Source organism: Phyllobates terribilis, unplaced genomic scaffold (assembly GCF_046119375.1).
Source record: "Phyllobates terribilis strain yellow unplaced genomic scaffold, ASM4611937v1 Scaffold_3__8_contigs__length_932513732, whole genome shotgun sequence".
Lineage (NCBI taxonomy): Eukaryota > Metazoa > Chordata > Amphibia > Anura > Dendrobatidae > Phyllobates > Phyllobates terribilis.
The window spans coordinates 577,626,535-577,643,382 of NW_027362763.1; positions in this window are offsets into that span (position 1 = coordinate 577,626,535).

Below are 16,848 nucleotides of genomic sequence, written 5' to 3' on the forward strand. Positions count from 1 at the left end.
CCATAGACATCCATAGTAATATAACGCACCTTATACACATCCATAGTAGTATAACGCACCTTATACACATCCATAGTAGTGTAATGCACCTCCATACACATCCATACTAGTATGGCCAATATAATAATAATAATAATTTTTATTTATATAGCGCCAACATATTCCGCAGCACTTTACAAATTTTAGGGGGGACTTATACAGACTATACAGAATAAGCATATCTCATATCAAAAGGAGTGAGGGCCCTGCTCGCAAGCTTACAGTCTATGAGGAAATGGGGGAGACACAAAAGGTAGAATGTACATATATTGTATAATGCAGCCTTGATATACTAAATAGGATAAATAATAATACATGGACTGGTCGCCTGCCAGTATGTGTACAGTCCTGAACGAGGCTATTAAGTGCATGGTTGGTATGAACCTGAAATTGAAGATTTTAATATGGGGGAAAACTGAGACGGACAGATAGTGTGTGGAGGCGATATGCCAGTCTAAAGAAATGTGTTTTTAGGGTCCGCTTGAAACTGTGGGTATTGGGAATTAATCGAACTGTCCTAGGTAGAGCATTCCAAAGAATTGGCGCAGCACGCGAGAAATCTTGGAGACGGGAGTAGGAAGTTCGGATAATGGAGGATTTTAGATTTAAGTCATTGGCAGAACGTAGGGCACGTGTAGGGTGGTAGACTGAGACAAGGGAGGAGATGTAGGGGGGTACTGAAGCATGGAGCGCTTTGTGGGTAAGCGTGATAAGTTTAAATTGAACTCTATATTGGATGGTCAACCAATGCAATGACGAAGAATATGATCCTGGCTGCTGCGTTAAGGACGGATTGGAGAGGGGAGAGTTGAGTAAGAGGGAGATCGATTAGTAGAGAGTTGCAATAGTCCAGACGAGAATGAATAAGAGCTACAGAGTTTTTGCCGAGTCAAAGGTGAGAAAAGTCCTGATTCTTGAGATGTTTTTGAGGTGTAGATGACATGACCACCAATGATTTTTTTTTAAAATAAATAAATACTCACCACTCCTTCACCCTCATGCAGTGCGAGTCTTCTTGTGAAGCCAGCAGGACTCGGTGTGCGACGGGAGCGTGTGACGTCATTGTCATGCGCTCCCGTCAAGTGCCGACGTCTGTATGGCACCCCAGGTCTGGTCGCCAACAGTGGCAGCAATGTCATGTCTGAGAGCAGGTGGGAGGTTCCCTGGTTGGGGACAATTAGCATGCAGTACCTCCTGCCTCAGTCCAGGGAGGGGAGAAATCTGCCCTTCATAAACAGGATCTGGGGCGGAGTTAGAGAGACAAGTTCCAGACAAGGTTCCAGTGAAGTTGCAGATAGGGACAGGTCAGCAGCAGGCTGAGGAGTCCCTGTAGGCAGAGGAGGAACACGAAGCCAGGAGGGGAGCTAGCTGAGCTCATCCTGGCTAGAGACTTACAAAGCCGGACACTGGAGTCCGAGGCTGTGAGGGTTATAAGCCCAGCAGCAGAAAACCACCATGCAGGGGACTTCAAGTCCTCTGGCCCAAGAAAGCCCGGAGGCTCAGCCACATGAGAGGGACCACTACTGCCCCGGAGGGGTGAGAGGTACGGAAGGCCCGAGTCGCCAGTCATACGGGCGAGAACAACACAGTAAACTCAGAGTCGTGGGCTACCACCACACTACAGCGGGATAGCCCAGAAAGAGTGAAGTCAGAACGGTAGGCCTACAAACTCCCCCCCTGACCAGCGGGATTTCCCAGTTGCTCTCAGACTGACCAGGCCTCCATTGTTAACCTGTATTCCGGACGGGTCCCTTAATACCGCCAACAGTAAAGACCCTGAATTGCATGACAGACTCTGTGTGGTTACTGTTGCTCCCGCACACCATCACCACCAACATCCCTATTTACTGCCCTGAGGCTATACTCCTCCCGTGGGGAGTTATACTACCCTCTGCTGCACCCACAACACCAGCCTCAGCGGTCTGCCCTGCAGTGGCGGTTCAGTCTGACCGCAATCCACGGGTGGCGTAGTCGGACATTTAATCACAAAACCCTATAAATAGACCGCAATTTGGGTTGACCACCCTGAGCCACGGGACCGGGTCCCCGCCACGTAAGGACTATAACCCCCAGCATCCACAACAGGTCCGGTTCCGGGTATCCCCACACACACACGGCCCAGGGGGCGCGTCAACTTTTTGGCGTAGTCGGCAGGATCTCGTGCCCTCCACCAACGGGTACTGCGTGCCTGAAGAAAGACTGTAATACTTAGCTTGGTGGAGTTTCCCGCCACCCGCAGCCGTTTCCCGCCATCTGCAGCCATTTTCCTGCCATCGGGCGCCATTTCTGGGACGCCACGCTGGAAGAAGAGGGGCGTGGACGACGGAAGCGCGTGAGAACTGGAGCCCCGCCTTACGCACGGACCCTGCACAAGGTCCTGAAAGGAGATGAGCGGACGCTGACGTCACAAGGATTCGACGCAAGGTCCTCAACCCCGACGGTCGCCTGCGGAGCTGCGGCCTACAGAAGAAAAGCGACAGAAGGTAGGCCACGGTTGACTAGGGGGGGAAGAAGATGTCGGAAGCGGAGGGAACTGTCACCGCCAGCGCGGCCGCTGCCGCAGTAATGCCGTTCACGATGCCTTACATCCCTGGAGCGGCCTGGTTGCCCCAGTACTCAGGGGAGTCGCATACCCTGAGCAACTTTTAAGAGAGACTGTATAGCCTATTCAAAGTATACCCCCTGACGGAGGAACAAAAAGTGAGCATACTGATAGGCCAGTTAACCGGCGCGGCCCAACGAGAAGTAAAGTCCTGGTCAGTCAGGGACAAGGAGACCATGAAGGAGCTTTTAGCCCGTCTAAAGGACACTTTTGATACCCGCACCTCAGCAGAGATCAAAATGAGATTTTATTTGTGCAAGCAGCGGGCCCAAGACAGTATAAGAGACTATGCTTTGAATTTGCAAGAGGCCCTGAGAGCCATTAAGCAGGCAGACCCTGACAGTGTGAGGAATGCAGATAAACTGCTGACTGAACAATTCATTGAGGGTCTGCTGTCCAGCGCCCACCAAACCCAGTTACGCCTGATGACCCTGCAGAACCCTGAGTTAGACTTTGCACAGTTTGAGGACAGAGCACTCCGGGTACTCCGAGAACCCGTACCCGGTGGCGTTGCGGCCTCCAGGCGCCCTGCTATCACTTATTATCAGGAGGCGGCGCCCCAGTCTACAGAACCTGCAGGAGCCAATGCACAGACTATGAATAGTACCCCGTCTACAGACCTGCACCATCAGGTCCAAGAACTGACCAAAAGCGTTGCCGCACTAACCAGGACTGTGCAGTCGTTACAGGTATCCTCTCCAGGAAAGATCCAGCTGGCTACCAGTCCGGAGGACGTCCCGTTGCGCCGACAGAAGAGGATCCCACCGTCCAGAGGGAAGGCCACGGACCGCTACGACCAGGATGGACAACCCATCTGCCGCCGCTGCAGCCAGCCAGGACATATTGCGAGGTACTGTAATTTAAATGAGCCCAACCTGGGGCAGAGGGCCAACCCCCCAGGCATAAGATCATCAGGCCCGTCAAACTGGCGTGACAAGTTTGTGGGGGGACGACCGGTCTTGCCTGTGGTATTGGATGGCATTCCCATGAGTGCACTGTTGGACACCGGGTCACAGGTAACCACCATCCCCTATGTACTTTTCAAGCGGTACTGGAATGACACGGATATTACCCGCTACTCAGATAATGACTTGAGTATCATCGCCAGTAATGGTCAGCCCGTGCCGCAGGTGGGGTTCAAGGAGGTGACCATCAAAATTGGTAAAGTTGAACTGCCGGCGCAAGGACTGATTATTGTGGACATTGACTGTCGTGAAAGTCACCCAAAAATAACCTTGGGTACTAACGTTATTGAAAATGGTCTTTCAGAGATAATTGCTATATTACAGCAGGTTGCAATGAATGCCAGCTCCAGCCGGCGGCGTGTCTTACAAAAAGAGATCAGAGCCCTGATGAAGCGGCAACAGGTAGAACTGTCTGGTGGTGAGATTGGTAGCGTTAGGATGAGTGACCCGTTCCCTATCGCCATGCCCCCAAAAAGTGAAATGATGATCTGGTGCCGGACTGCAATCGGGTTAAGAGGTAGAGACTACCAAGCTATGGTAGAACCCATTTACTCGGACAGTAGGCCCACCATTTTGACAGCATGGGGGGTGGTCGATGTACGCCTTGGGAGAGTACCCGTCTGCATCCCAAACATTGGGGAAAGAGAAGTATACTTGCCCCGGTATGCCACTCTAGCCAAATTGTTCACCGTTAACCAGATCTCTGTAAAGGCCGTGGAACCCTTGCCTCCATCTCAACCAGAGGAGGGTAACGGCTCCAAGAAACAAATGGAGGACTGGTGTCAGAAACTGCATGTGAGCACCGACTCCACTCCCTCACACCAAAAACAGGGAGTCTACCGGGTGGTTAAGGAGTACGAAAGAGTCTTTAGCAAACACCCGCTAGACTTTGGGCATGTAAAGGGGGTAGAACACCAAATCCCCACAGGAGACCATCCACCCATAAAAGAGAGATACCAGCCTGTACCCCCTGCACACTATCAGAATGCCAAGGGTATGTTACGAGAAATGAAGGAGGCTGGGGTGATCAGGGATAGCTGTAGCCCCTGGGCAGCTCCTCTAGTTCTTGTAAAAAAGAAAGATGGCACGATGAGGATGTGTGTAGATTATATAAAGGTCAACAGAATATCACACAAAGATGCTTACCCGTTACCTAGGATAGAGGAGTCTTTGGCTGCATTAAAATCTGCTAACTTCTTCTCTACTTTGGATCTTACTAGCGGGTACTGGCAGGTTCCTGTAGCAGAGTCAGACAAGGAGAAGACCGCCTTCACCCCCCCGGTGGGTCTCAGTGAATTCAACTGTATGCCGTTCGGACTCTGCAACGCACCAGGGACCTTCCAGAGGCTGATGGAGTGCTGTCTGGGGCACAGAAATTTCGAGACGGTCCTACTCTACCTGGACGATGTCATCGTGTATTCCAAGACCTATGAGGACCAGCTAAAAGCACCTGGCAGAGGTGTTCGATGCCCTGGCAGGCTTCGGCCTAAAGGTAAAGCCCTCCAAGTGTCATCTACTGAAGCCAAAAGTACAGTACCTGGGACACGTGGTGAGTGCTGACGGAGTAGCCCCAGACCCTGACAAGATCACGGTGAGTAAGGACTGGCCAAGACCTTCCAGCATAAAGGAAGTGCGGCAGTTCCTCGGGTTGGTAGGCTACTACCAAAGATTCATCTCCGGGTTCACCAAAATGGCAGCCCCTATGCAGGACCTCCTGTTAGGTCAGTCAAAGACTAAAAGTCAGAAGCCGCCCTTTAAGTGGGACAAGCTGGAGGAGGAGTCTTTATGCCAGCTGAAGATGGCCCTCATGGGGGATGAGATCCTGGCCTACCCTGATTACGGCCAGCCTTTTATCTTCCACACCGACGCCAGTAACGCGGGGCTAGGAGTTGTACTGTCCCAGATCCAGCAGGGCAGAGAACGGGTAATTGCTTATGCTAGCAGAAAGCTGAGACCCACAGAGAGAAACCCTGAGAATTATAGCTCCTTCAAGCTGGCAGTGGTGTGGGCGGTCACCGAATGCTTCAAGCATTACCTGGCTTCTTCTAAGTTCACTGTATACACGGACAACAACCCATTGACACACCTGGACACTGGAAGACTTGGTGCCCTAGAGCAGAGATGGATGGCCCGGCTGTCCAATTCTGAATTTACCATCAAATACCGGACAGGGCGCGCAAATGCCAACGCAGATGCATTATCCAGAATGCCTCACTTGCAGGACAGGGGAGAGGATCCAGAAGAACTGGAAGAAATTGAACTCCCTGCATTCCACCGTCATGGGATCACTCAGTGTTCCCACTGCATAAAGGAGAGGTGCTCTGCCACCGCTACGTTCAATCCCTTACCCCACCATGGCTGGGCAGAGACACAAGATAGTGACCCCGCAGTCCGCCTGGTAAAAGAAATGCTGACCCAGGCTGATGCCCACCTTGATCCGGATGCTCCAGAAGAGACCAAACAGCTGTGGAAGGAGAGGAGCAAGCTGTTTCTCTACGAGGCGAGGCTGTGCTGCAGAACCGTCAACTCTCGAACACACGAGCTGACCTGGCAGGTAGTGGTCCCAAGGCGGGATGCGGCTATGGTCCTAGAAGCATACCATGACGGAGCAGGGCACTTTGGATGGAAGAAGCTGGAGTTCCTGTTGCATGAGCGGTTCTTCTGGGTAGGCATGAGAGGGGCTATAGAGAGATGGTGCAGAGACTGTGGCCCGTGCAACCTAAGAAGGAAGGACCGCGCCAGCCAGAAGACTCCCCTGCGGCCCATCATCACAAAGCAGCTCCTTGAGCTGGTGGCCCTGGACCACATAAAGCTGGCTCCAAGCAGATCGGGATACGTCTACGCCCTCACAATCGTAGATCACTACTCCCGGTTCCTAGTGGTGGTCCCTGTCAAAGACTTAACAGCTCAGACAGCCGCCAGAGCCTTTCAGCAGCATTTCTGCCGCCCACACGGGTATCCAGAGCAAGTGTTGACTGATCAAGGTCCAGCGTTCGAGGCTGAAGTCTTCCAGGAATTCTGCAACCTGTATGGCTGCAAGAAGGTAAGGACAACGCCTTACCACCCCCAAACCAACGGGATGTGTGAGAAAATGAACCAGGTAGTAATAGACCTGCTCAAGACATTGCCCCTGGAGGAACGCAGCCTGTGGCCTGAGAAACTGCCGGATCTGATGGACTTGTATTACCATATCCCAGTAAATTCTACCAACTGCACCCCAGCTTACCTAATGACAGCAAGACCTGGTAAACTGCCAATTGACCTGGAGATGGGAGTCCTGACACCCGAGGACACCTCACCAGAAGCAGACTGGGACACAGAACGACAGCAGCAGTACTGGAAAGTACAGGAGAGTGTGGAGCGAAGTGTGTCTCAAGCAAGAGAGAGGCAAGAGAGGAATTACAACCAGCATGCTCCTGCTGCTCCCCTGGCACCTGGGAGAGCAGGTCTTGAAGAGGAAGAGACGGCTCCACAAGTTGGATGACCAGTGGGAGAAAGACCCGTACACCGTACTGCCCTCGAGCTATGAAAACCCAAAGGATGGAGGAGAGACCACAGCCACTGTCTCCAGAGACCACCTGAAGAAGTGTCCCGAGCAGTTGCAAAGTGCTGATGAAGACCAAGATAGCCCTCAACCCGCAGAGGAAAGGGAAGAAATGGTCAGTACAGTGCTCGGGGAATTTCCCTGGTCCTGGACACAAATCAACAACACTATAGTGGTACCCGTTCTTACCTTTCTCCAGCCAGCCCCTCAAGGGCCTGCAGAAGAGCAAGTAGTGTTGGAAGAGCAAGTGGCCCCGGAGGCAGAAGAGTACATACCAGCAGCTCAGGAGAATCAATCCTCTGCTGGTAGTGAACCTGCCATGCCCGTTGTGAGCCAAAGAGTACGCAGAAAGCTGCCCAACCTACCCGTAACATCTGCAAACACCTCTAGTGCAGACACGAGCACACCCAGTACACAGGGGGTGGAAACTGGGGACACGAATAGAGTACCACCAGACAGTGGGTTACGTAGGTCCAACAGGAGCACTAAAGGGCAGGTACCCGCTCGCTGGAGAATCTAATATGTCGTATTTACCTGTATAGATGCAAAAGTTGGAAATGTTTAATGTCTGTGTTACCTGGTTACTAATTATGTTTTTCTAGTTCAATGGACTAACAGGTTATGGACAATGAATAGCCGGAACTGTACCTTGTACATAGTTGCACCTGGTAAGGTGCCCTCTTTTGAAGACGACCACAGAACACAAAACCCGTGGAGGTGGCTGAAGACGTGGTCCAGCTCCGGATCATCAAAGCCCTGTAGCCACCCCAGGGCCTAAGTGGAGGGTTTGGGACGGGTCCCTCAAAGTGCATCTTGGGTGACAAGGACACCTGGTTACGGGAGCGCCGTGACCTAAAAAGACTAAACTTCTTGTATATATGTTATCGTATTGTTGTTACCTGTCGTGTTTTTGCAAAATGTGTTTAGTCCCGGAGTACTAAATTTCACTAGGGGGGAATGTGGCACCCCAGGTCTGGTCGCCACAGTGGAAGCAATGTCATGTCTGAGAGCAGGTGGGAGGTTCCCTGGTTGGGGACAATTAGCATGCAGAACCTCCTGCCTCAGTCCAGGGATGGGAGAAATCTGCCCTTTATAAACTGGATCTGGGGTGGGGTTATAGAGACCAGTTCCAGACAAGGTTCCAATGAAGTTGTAGATAGGGACAGGTCAGCAGCAGGCTGAGGAGTCCCTGTAGGCAGACTAGGAACACGAGGCCAGGAGGGGAGCTAGCAGAGCTCATCCTGGCTAGAGACTTACAAAGCCGGACACTGGAGTCCGAGGCTGTGAGGGTTATAAGCCCAGCAGCAGAAAACCACCACACAGGGTACTTCAAGTCCTCTGGCCCAAGGAAGCTCGGAGGCTCAGCCACATGAGAGGGACCACTACTGCCCCGGAGGGGTGAGAAGTATGGAAGGCCCGAGTCGTCAGTCATACAGGCGAGAACAACACGGTACACTCAGAGTCGTGGGCTACCACCACACTACAGCGGGATAGCCAAGAAAGAGTGAAGTCAGCACGGTAGGCCTACAAACTCCCCCTGACCAGCGGGGTATCCCAGTTGCTCTCAGACTGACTAGGCCTCCATTGTTAACCTGTATTCCGGACGGGTCCCTTAATACCGCCAACAGTAAAGACCCTGAATTGCATGACAGACTCCGTGTGGTTACTGCTTCTCCCGCGCACCATCACCACCAACATCCCTATTTACTGCCCTGAGGCTATACTCCTCCCGTGGGGAGTTATACTACCCTCTGCTGCACCCACAACACCAGCCTCAGAGGTCTTCCCTGCAGCGGCGGTTCACTCTAACCGCAATCCACGGGTGGCGTAGTCGGACATTTAATCACAAAACCCGCCATTTGGGTTGACCACCCTGAGCCATGGGACCGGGTCCCCTGCCACGCAAGGACTACAACCCCCAGCATCCACACCAGGTCCAGTTCCGGTTATCCCCACACACACACGGCCCAGGGGGCGCGTCATATGCTTCTAGCCTCTGATTGGCCGACAGCATGTATTGTGGTTTGCGGCCCCGCACACTGCAATACCTTTCAGCTGTATGTGCGTCCAAGGCTGGCAGCTCCCTTTGTAAGTGCCGACCAATGACGTCCCTGATGTGCTAGATGGGAGACAAGTCTGGAGATGCAGTAGGCCATGGTAGCACATTTAGGCCAGGCAGGCTGCTCACAGAAGCCGGAGCAACATGTGGCCTGGTGGTGTTGTGTTGAAAAATGGCTCCTGGGACACTTTGAAGAAATGTCCGCACCACTGGTTTCACCACCAAATCAATGTAACACCGAGTTGTTAGTGCACCTGGGGTGAAGAATAGAGGGGTCCGCCTACTGTACATTGTGCCACCCCACATATACTGCATTCACACTGTATATATACACTATTATATGCACTATATACTACATATGTTACTATATAGGCACTATTAGGCTATGTTCACATAGTGCGATTTTAGGCCACGTTCACACGTTCATTATTTGGTCAGTATTTTACACCAGTATTTGTAAACCAAAACCAGGAGTGGAACAATCAGAGGAAAAGTATAATACAAACACGTCACCACTTCTGTATTTATCACCCACTCCTGGTTTTGACTTTCAAATACTGATGTAAAATACTGACCAAATATTGAACGTGTGAACAAAGTCTTATGGAAATTAAAAGCTGCTTTTTACAGTACCAGCAAATCCTATGAGATTTTGGAAATTTCATTCAAACGCTTCTTTTTTTCCTGACTGAATTGGAAAACTGCTGCTATTTTTAAAATCTGTACCTTTCAGTGCTTTGCAGCATTTTTTCACCATAGAAAGCAATAAGAAAGTGTAAAAACGCTGGAAAAAAGGCAAATCCTGCTTTTCGCTGCGTTTTTGTTGCGTTTTTTGTGAATAACAACTAAATTTATTAAACATGTTCTGTAGACAAATGACACAAATAATCTGCACCAAAAAAAGCAGCAAAAAATGCAGACAAAAAAGGCAGCAAAATTGCACCAAAAACCAGCTTTTTTAAGCAGATTCTTTACTGCTCAGAGAGCAGGTTTTGCCTGCAGAAAAAAACGTAACATATGAATATAGCCTTATATGCACTGTATACAACAAACACACATATACAGTTGTGGTCAAAAGTTTTGAAACTTACATAAATTTTAGTTTTTACAGAATTTGCTGCTTCAGATCTTACAGTGGCATAAAAATTAACTTAACCACAAAAATCCCATTTCCACTGAATTTTAACCCTGTCACAAAATGATCTGCTTACATCACTTCAGTGATCTTCTAGTAAGATTAGGAGAAAGACTTAATAAGGCAGCTGATAAATCTGTCATGCCGATTTAATTACAAGAGCACATAGGTTATTTAAAAGGGGGCTGGTGCTCGAAATCATTGTCTTTTTCTGTTAACCATGGTTACCTCCAAGGAAACATATGCAATCATTATTTCTTTGCATCAAAACGTCTTTACAGGCAAGGACATACTGATTGTAAAATTGCCCCTACATCAACCATTTATTGTGAACATTCATCCAGAACTCACGATGTGAGCGATGATGTCAGTATAAGGTGACCGGAGTTCATCGGCTATGAACTCCAGTCACCTTAGTGACGTCAGCACTCTGCACTGAAGCTGCATTCTCACGCTCCGCTCAGTGTCTCCTGGATGCCAGGCTGAGCGGTCGCATCATGCCACCGCTCAGCAATGCATCTAAATGTAGCCGAGTTGGGCTTGTCGCGGACTTGTAGATTATCGGTGGACAGGTGAGGAATTCTTTATTTTTTTATTTTTCGTTGGATATTAATAAATGAATAAAATAGGAAAGGGGATCGTTTTGTTGAAATAAAGGACTTTACTTTGTGGGTGCGTTTTTTTATTTAAACTAACAGGGTTAGTGATGGGGGTGTCTTATATATGCCTCTCTATTACTATCCCCTGGGCTTGATATCTGCTGACATTACAAAGCTGACATTAACCCAAATACTATTACCCCACTTGTCACCGCACCAGAGCAAGTGGGAAAAGCAGAATCTAAGCACCAAAACTGGCGCATCTAATGGTTGCGCCATTTCTGAGGCGGCTAAGAATTGGGGGACATTACCTCTATAACAGTGTCTGCAGCAGACCCCCTCCCCCATAATAGTGCATCATGACCGCATTTTTTGCTTACATATTTTTCCTACTTTCCTACTCTAAAACCTAGGTGCGTCTTATGGTCCGAAAAATACGGTATTTCTAAAAACATGCAACTTTTCTAGTTGACTGTTTAATTCTATAGTTTACAGCTCATTGCCTAAAGTACTAGCCACCTTGGCAAGATCTGCTATAGAATTTGTGAGCGATGCTCTGAAGCTGACCGTATTGCTGTATTACGCAGTCTTTCGATGCTGCAGAGGAAAAGGTAAGTCTAATAGCAGCATCAGAGAAACCAGGTAACCCTCCAGTCACCCCAGGGAACTTCAGACCAAAAGCTTTTCTAAACTGTAATCTGAAGATTTTTTTCTAAATTGCTTACTAAACAGTTACATCAAGTTCTATCACAGAACAGGTCAGAATAGCAACGCACTAACAGGATGCAGCAGATCCCATGATAAAGGCAGTATTCCGATCTCTAGATGTCGAAAACACCTTTGATAGGGTTCACTGACCTTAGGAAATCATCTATAATATCCCTATATTCCAACCCCAGTGCCATGGTTCTTGCTTCCAGTTCCTTATCATCTGATTTGAAAAGCATGAATGGAACCTGCCAGGGCTGCTGGTTATCCCGAATATTTTTTGCGTTAATTATGGAGCCCTTGGCAGAGTCCATTCTTTTCAACTCAGACATTATTGATGTTAGCGTTGGTAACTTTGAACATGTTATTGGATTGTATGTTAATGACGTAATTATCTCCTGCACAAATATAGAAATATCTCTCCGTGCCGTCTTTGCCCCTCTATCATCTCTTATTGAAATTTCATTTTATAAACTATATGCCACTAAACCTTAAAAACTACACGGTGACCCTTCCTCTTCTATTCAACCCACGATTGCCTCTCTCCTTAGCTCTATCCTGCTCCCTGGCCTGGATCCTTCCTTAGCAAACCTTCTAAACCAACTTATTGCTTCTTCTGAAGTAGAAAAAAAACTATACTTTTTTTCAAAAGAAAACCAGGCCCACGTGGGGTTTCGTCCCTATGCTATATAAAGCAACTACCCTTAGCCCTCACCTCACTAGCTATTTTAACTTCTTAAGAAATGGGTGTGCACCTGGTACAGCCACCCTTTATGGACCCAATAACTATGAAACCCAAGCCAAATTCAGACCAAACTTGGTGGTCAAACTATAGACCCATCTCACTGGTCTGCGCTTCCTGGTCCCATCCTTGCCTCACTGTAAATGGACAGAAACATCGGTGAGGCCAGTGATGGGCTGAACAGCATTTCCAGACATTTCAGGTGTATTGAGGATGATGGCCATGATTTTAAAATCCTGCCATCTTTTTTACGTATAAAACCCAAGAAAAAAAACAAAGATGAGCAAGGAAATAAGTAAACCGTAATAGTACATGTAAATAACATACAGTACTTAGTTAACACTGTTTTGATCAAAAAATCATGAAAGCCATCGATCACGACAAGGTGTACCCAACGGGAAGGTCTTATCTCTAGTAAGTGGAGCAAAGGAGAAGCATTGCAGTTGGCGATAACTGGCAACATTATTAAACCTTTAACGCTGAATTACAGGTATGGTACGCCATGAGCAGATGTCAGTTCCCACAATATGATGTGCTATACCCATCATGTACTGGAACTGTCACTGTTGGCTATCAATGCAGGGACCAAATACAACGGTCCCTGCTCTCTAATCACTGTGATTGGGTAGTGAATGTAAATATCCAATTACAGCACATATCCGATGCGAGAAAGGCGTAAACAGCAGCACAGCTCTGTTCCGAATAAATATACTGTATATTATTTTCCTATATTTTTCTATCTTTTTTTATGTAATTTTAACTTTCTATCCATACATCATTAGTTAGCTTTAGTTAGGTGTAGGGTGATAGCAAGAGGGGCAATTAGTTTAGAAATAATTAGCTACGGCTATGTATGACCTCAGTAGCATGCAGCCAATAGCGGCAGACCGCAAAACTGCTATGGCTCCCATTAACAGGGGGAGCCTGGTGCAGAATAGCCCCATCCCCTGATTATACCGTATATGTACAGCATAAGTTAGGATGATTTATACAGAGCAGACTCATATGCTGAGCCCTCTCCATACTCAGTGGGTGCCGGCTGTTTTACACAGCAGACAGCCACCCGTAACAGCTGCAATTCGAGCTAACTCTGATTGAGGCAGGTTAACCCCTTAGATTAAATGGTGAGCAGCCATCATGTTATCTAAGCAGTTAGACAGGGGGCCACTGTCATCACCACTTTGATGCTTCATGGCAGCCGGATGAAAATTTAAGGTCCAAAAGTGTTTATTTTTACATCAAGATGAAAAATATAAATGGGAAATTTCTATTAACTGACTGGCTGTAGCGGTCACCCAATGGCCCCTGTTAGAAGAAGAAGCCAGAAGTTCGGTGGGGGGGCATTGACAGCAGCACTACTGGGGGTCTAAAAGGTGAGTATAAGATTATTATTTGGAGGCATGAGATATTCTTAGGATGTATATATATAAATATATAATATTCTTAAGATGTTTAAGACATATATAAACTCCTTAAGAGTATTAGATGGCTAGTAATAATAATGATTTTTATAATATGTATTGTCATATATAACAATATACCATTTTATAATCTATATAACTGATTGGACAGTCAGCCATTATGACAGCGCGTTGTTGCTCTCACATGTGATGTCACAACGACATAGAATGCTGTGAGGTTATACAATCTCTGCGCACGGTGACTTCAGCGCCATTTTCATAGTTGAAACCTTCGCTGAGACTCCACTTTGGTTTTGGAAGTGCGAGCGAGTTTGTTTCATACATCCAGTGCTTTACTTCTACAGCGTCTTATTGATATTTGGCACCATAACATCTGTGCCATCAGAGAACTTAGTTCTCATTTTATAACATTCTGTCATCTCAGCCCAGAGAAAGTAAGCCATGACTTCCCAGGAGCTGCATCAGCTTATGGCTGACAACAAGGCACGGATGAGCAGACCAGAAAATCAGGGTGAGTGCGAGAATATTCCCACTTTATAGGAGCTTTATGGGAGGAGTTTTCCCTGGAATAAGCCGTTTCAGGACACTCAGTGCATCCTCCACCATTCATATTCCTTGGGGGCTGTGTTAGTGGCAGTCTGGTTCCACCCCTGCTTTGTGGGGGTCTGCAGAGAGAGGATACACTGAGCAGGTTTATTTAGCCCAAACATGAATCAGTTTTTCCTCCTCTCCCCAAAAACCCAAAGCAACAGCAGGTTCTATTCCTTTGGCCCAAAAGTGTTTTTTATCAAATTTTGTATAATTACAGTACATTTTATTTCTTTATAGGTCAGGCTATACTTGTCCATCAATTGAGATATTCTCAAAGAGATCAGAGAAGACCAATTACTACTGATGGACACCGAACAGACAGCAATGCCATCACTGCGAGAGGGAGACAGGCCAGAACTCCTCTGCGGCAAAGAGGACAAGAGAGCAGGGAAAGAAGCCGCTCTCCACTTAGACCGATCCCTGCAGAGCCCTCCAGAGAAACATCAGAGAGCAGAAGGGATGGCAGTGGATCCTCAGATACCGCCACTGAGTTTGAGTTCAGACAGCCATTTCCCATTCCTCGTAGCGGCAGACCCTGGGAGTCTCCAGCTGCAAGTCAATCTCCCGTACAATTACAGCAGGCAAACCGTCTGTTCAACATCATCTTTCAGCGGCAGGGAATGGGAGTGATGACGCCTCCGCCACAAATGCGGCCACCATCACCACCTGCACAATATAATCTTCTGCAGGAAAGGCAGCAGACTTGGCGAGCTCAGCAGGTTAGGAACCTCCCAACAAGAACTGTAACATCGGAGGAGGAGGCCGAGTAGTGCGTCATCTACATGACGGATTATGAGAGCGGAGAGGAAGTCACAGTGTTACCATGCAATCATTGCTTCCACCAGGGTTGCATCTCTACCTGGCTCAACTCCAACCTTCGGTGCCCCCTGTGTCGCAGCCACTGCTTGCTTTTAAAATTCAGAGGAACATCTTAAGCTTCAAGGAAGAAGTTAAGACTTTGGCAGTGACAGCAGAAGAGTCCATCTTGTACTTCAGCCCAAGTAAGAGAAAACATATAGATTACAACTGCATTATTTTAAAATGCTAAAAAAATAATTCACATTTACTGCTATTTGTCTTTTCTTTAGTTTACCATCAGCTTTGGGTAACATCGTACCAAGCACAAAGGGCTACTACCACCGACAATCACAAAGAACACCTGTTTTCATACAGTTCTCAGCTGAAGATCAATGAACAGCAGTCTTCTTTCTGTGATCTTATTGAGACCTCGATAATCTTTGCAAGGTCTCAGAGACCCATCTTTCTTTTTAACGAAGAAGAAACCTGCTCCTGCACATGGCGATTTTCGGATGAAGCCCCTTCTCTCTTTTCTGTGAGATTTTGAGAATGCTCTGGAGAACAGAGGAAACCAGGCGCTCCAATATAAACTGAGAGAAGTTTACTACAAGAACCATCAGCAAACGTCTGTGTGCAATGGGCCAAAGTTTCAGCCACATGACCTTATTCATCCCTACAATATATATATAAAATAAAGAAAGTTATGCCAGTTATATTGACTCTGTGTCTTTCACCTAATTAGCATGGTATGCATATTGGGAACGCCATAACATGGTGCGCAAAACAGGTGGATAGATGATAAATGTCTTTTGTAAGAAAAAAGTTGTACAAACATCAAAATGAATGAACATAAGTACTGAAAAGTCAAAATGATTTGCTGAGCATATGATCTGTCTTTTTTCCCTTCTTTTAACGGCTTCAGGCTTCAAAATCTGTGAAGTGGCTAAAAGAAGTGATTGGTCTTTTCTTCTAGCAGTTTCTGCTTGGAAGCCGTCACTATTTTATAACTAGTTGTTAGTGAGGCCTGGGATACAGGAACATTGTCTGGAGTTGCACTAAGTGGTTTATGAAGAGACAACACAATACTCCAATACCGCTAGTAGTGAATCCTCCATAATTCCATACATGATATATAATAATGGATGAAAAACGATCAAAGAAGAAATGCTTAGAACTATGTGATCATTAGATATCATTCTCAACAGACAAACACAATGATATCGACCTACATGTGTTACCTGTAATAGTCAAAGAGGTTTCCAGGCTTTTCACAAAAATCTGCAGCTGCTCTACGTCTCCGCAAACTTGTGGATTCTCAAATCGCAAGCAGCGCACGCTATGAGGATTCTCCAGTGCTGGCGGCGGGACTGAGCGGACACGTGACTGCAAGTATGTGATGTGTGGCGCCCCTGAGGGTTCGGTCGCCACAAGGGTACTGCATCTCTTTAATGAGGTGTGGTATCTCCCCTTCGAGGTAAGGATGGTGTAACTGTCAGGACCCCACCTCTGCATCCAACACTACACCTCTCCCACCTGAGGGGGGGCGCATATGCACCAGGGTGCTGCCTCACCCGGGATAAGTGGAGATGGGGGGGACCAAAAGATAGGGGGAACCTAGTAGTGGGTGAGGATGGAGGACGCACTC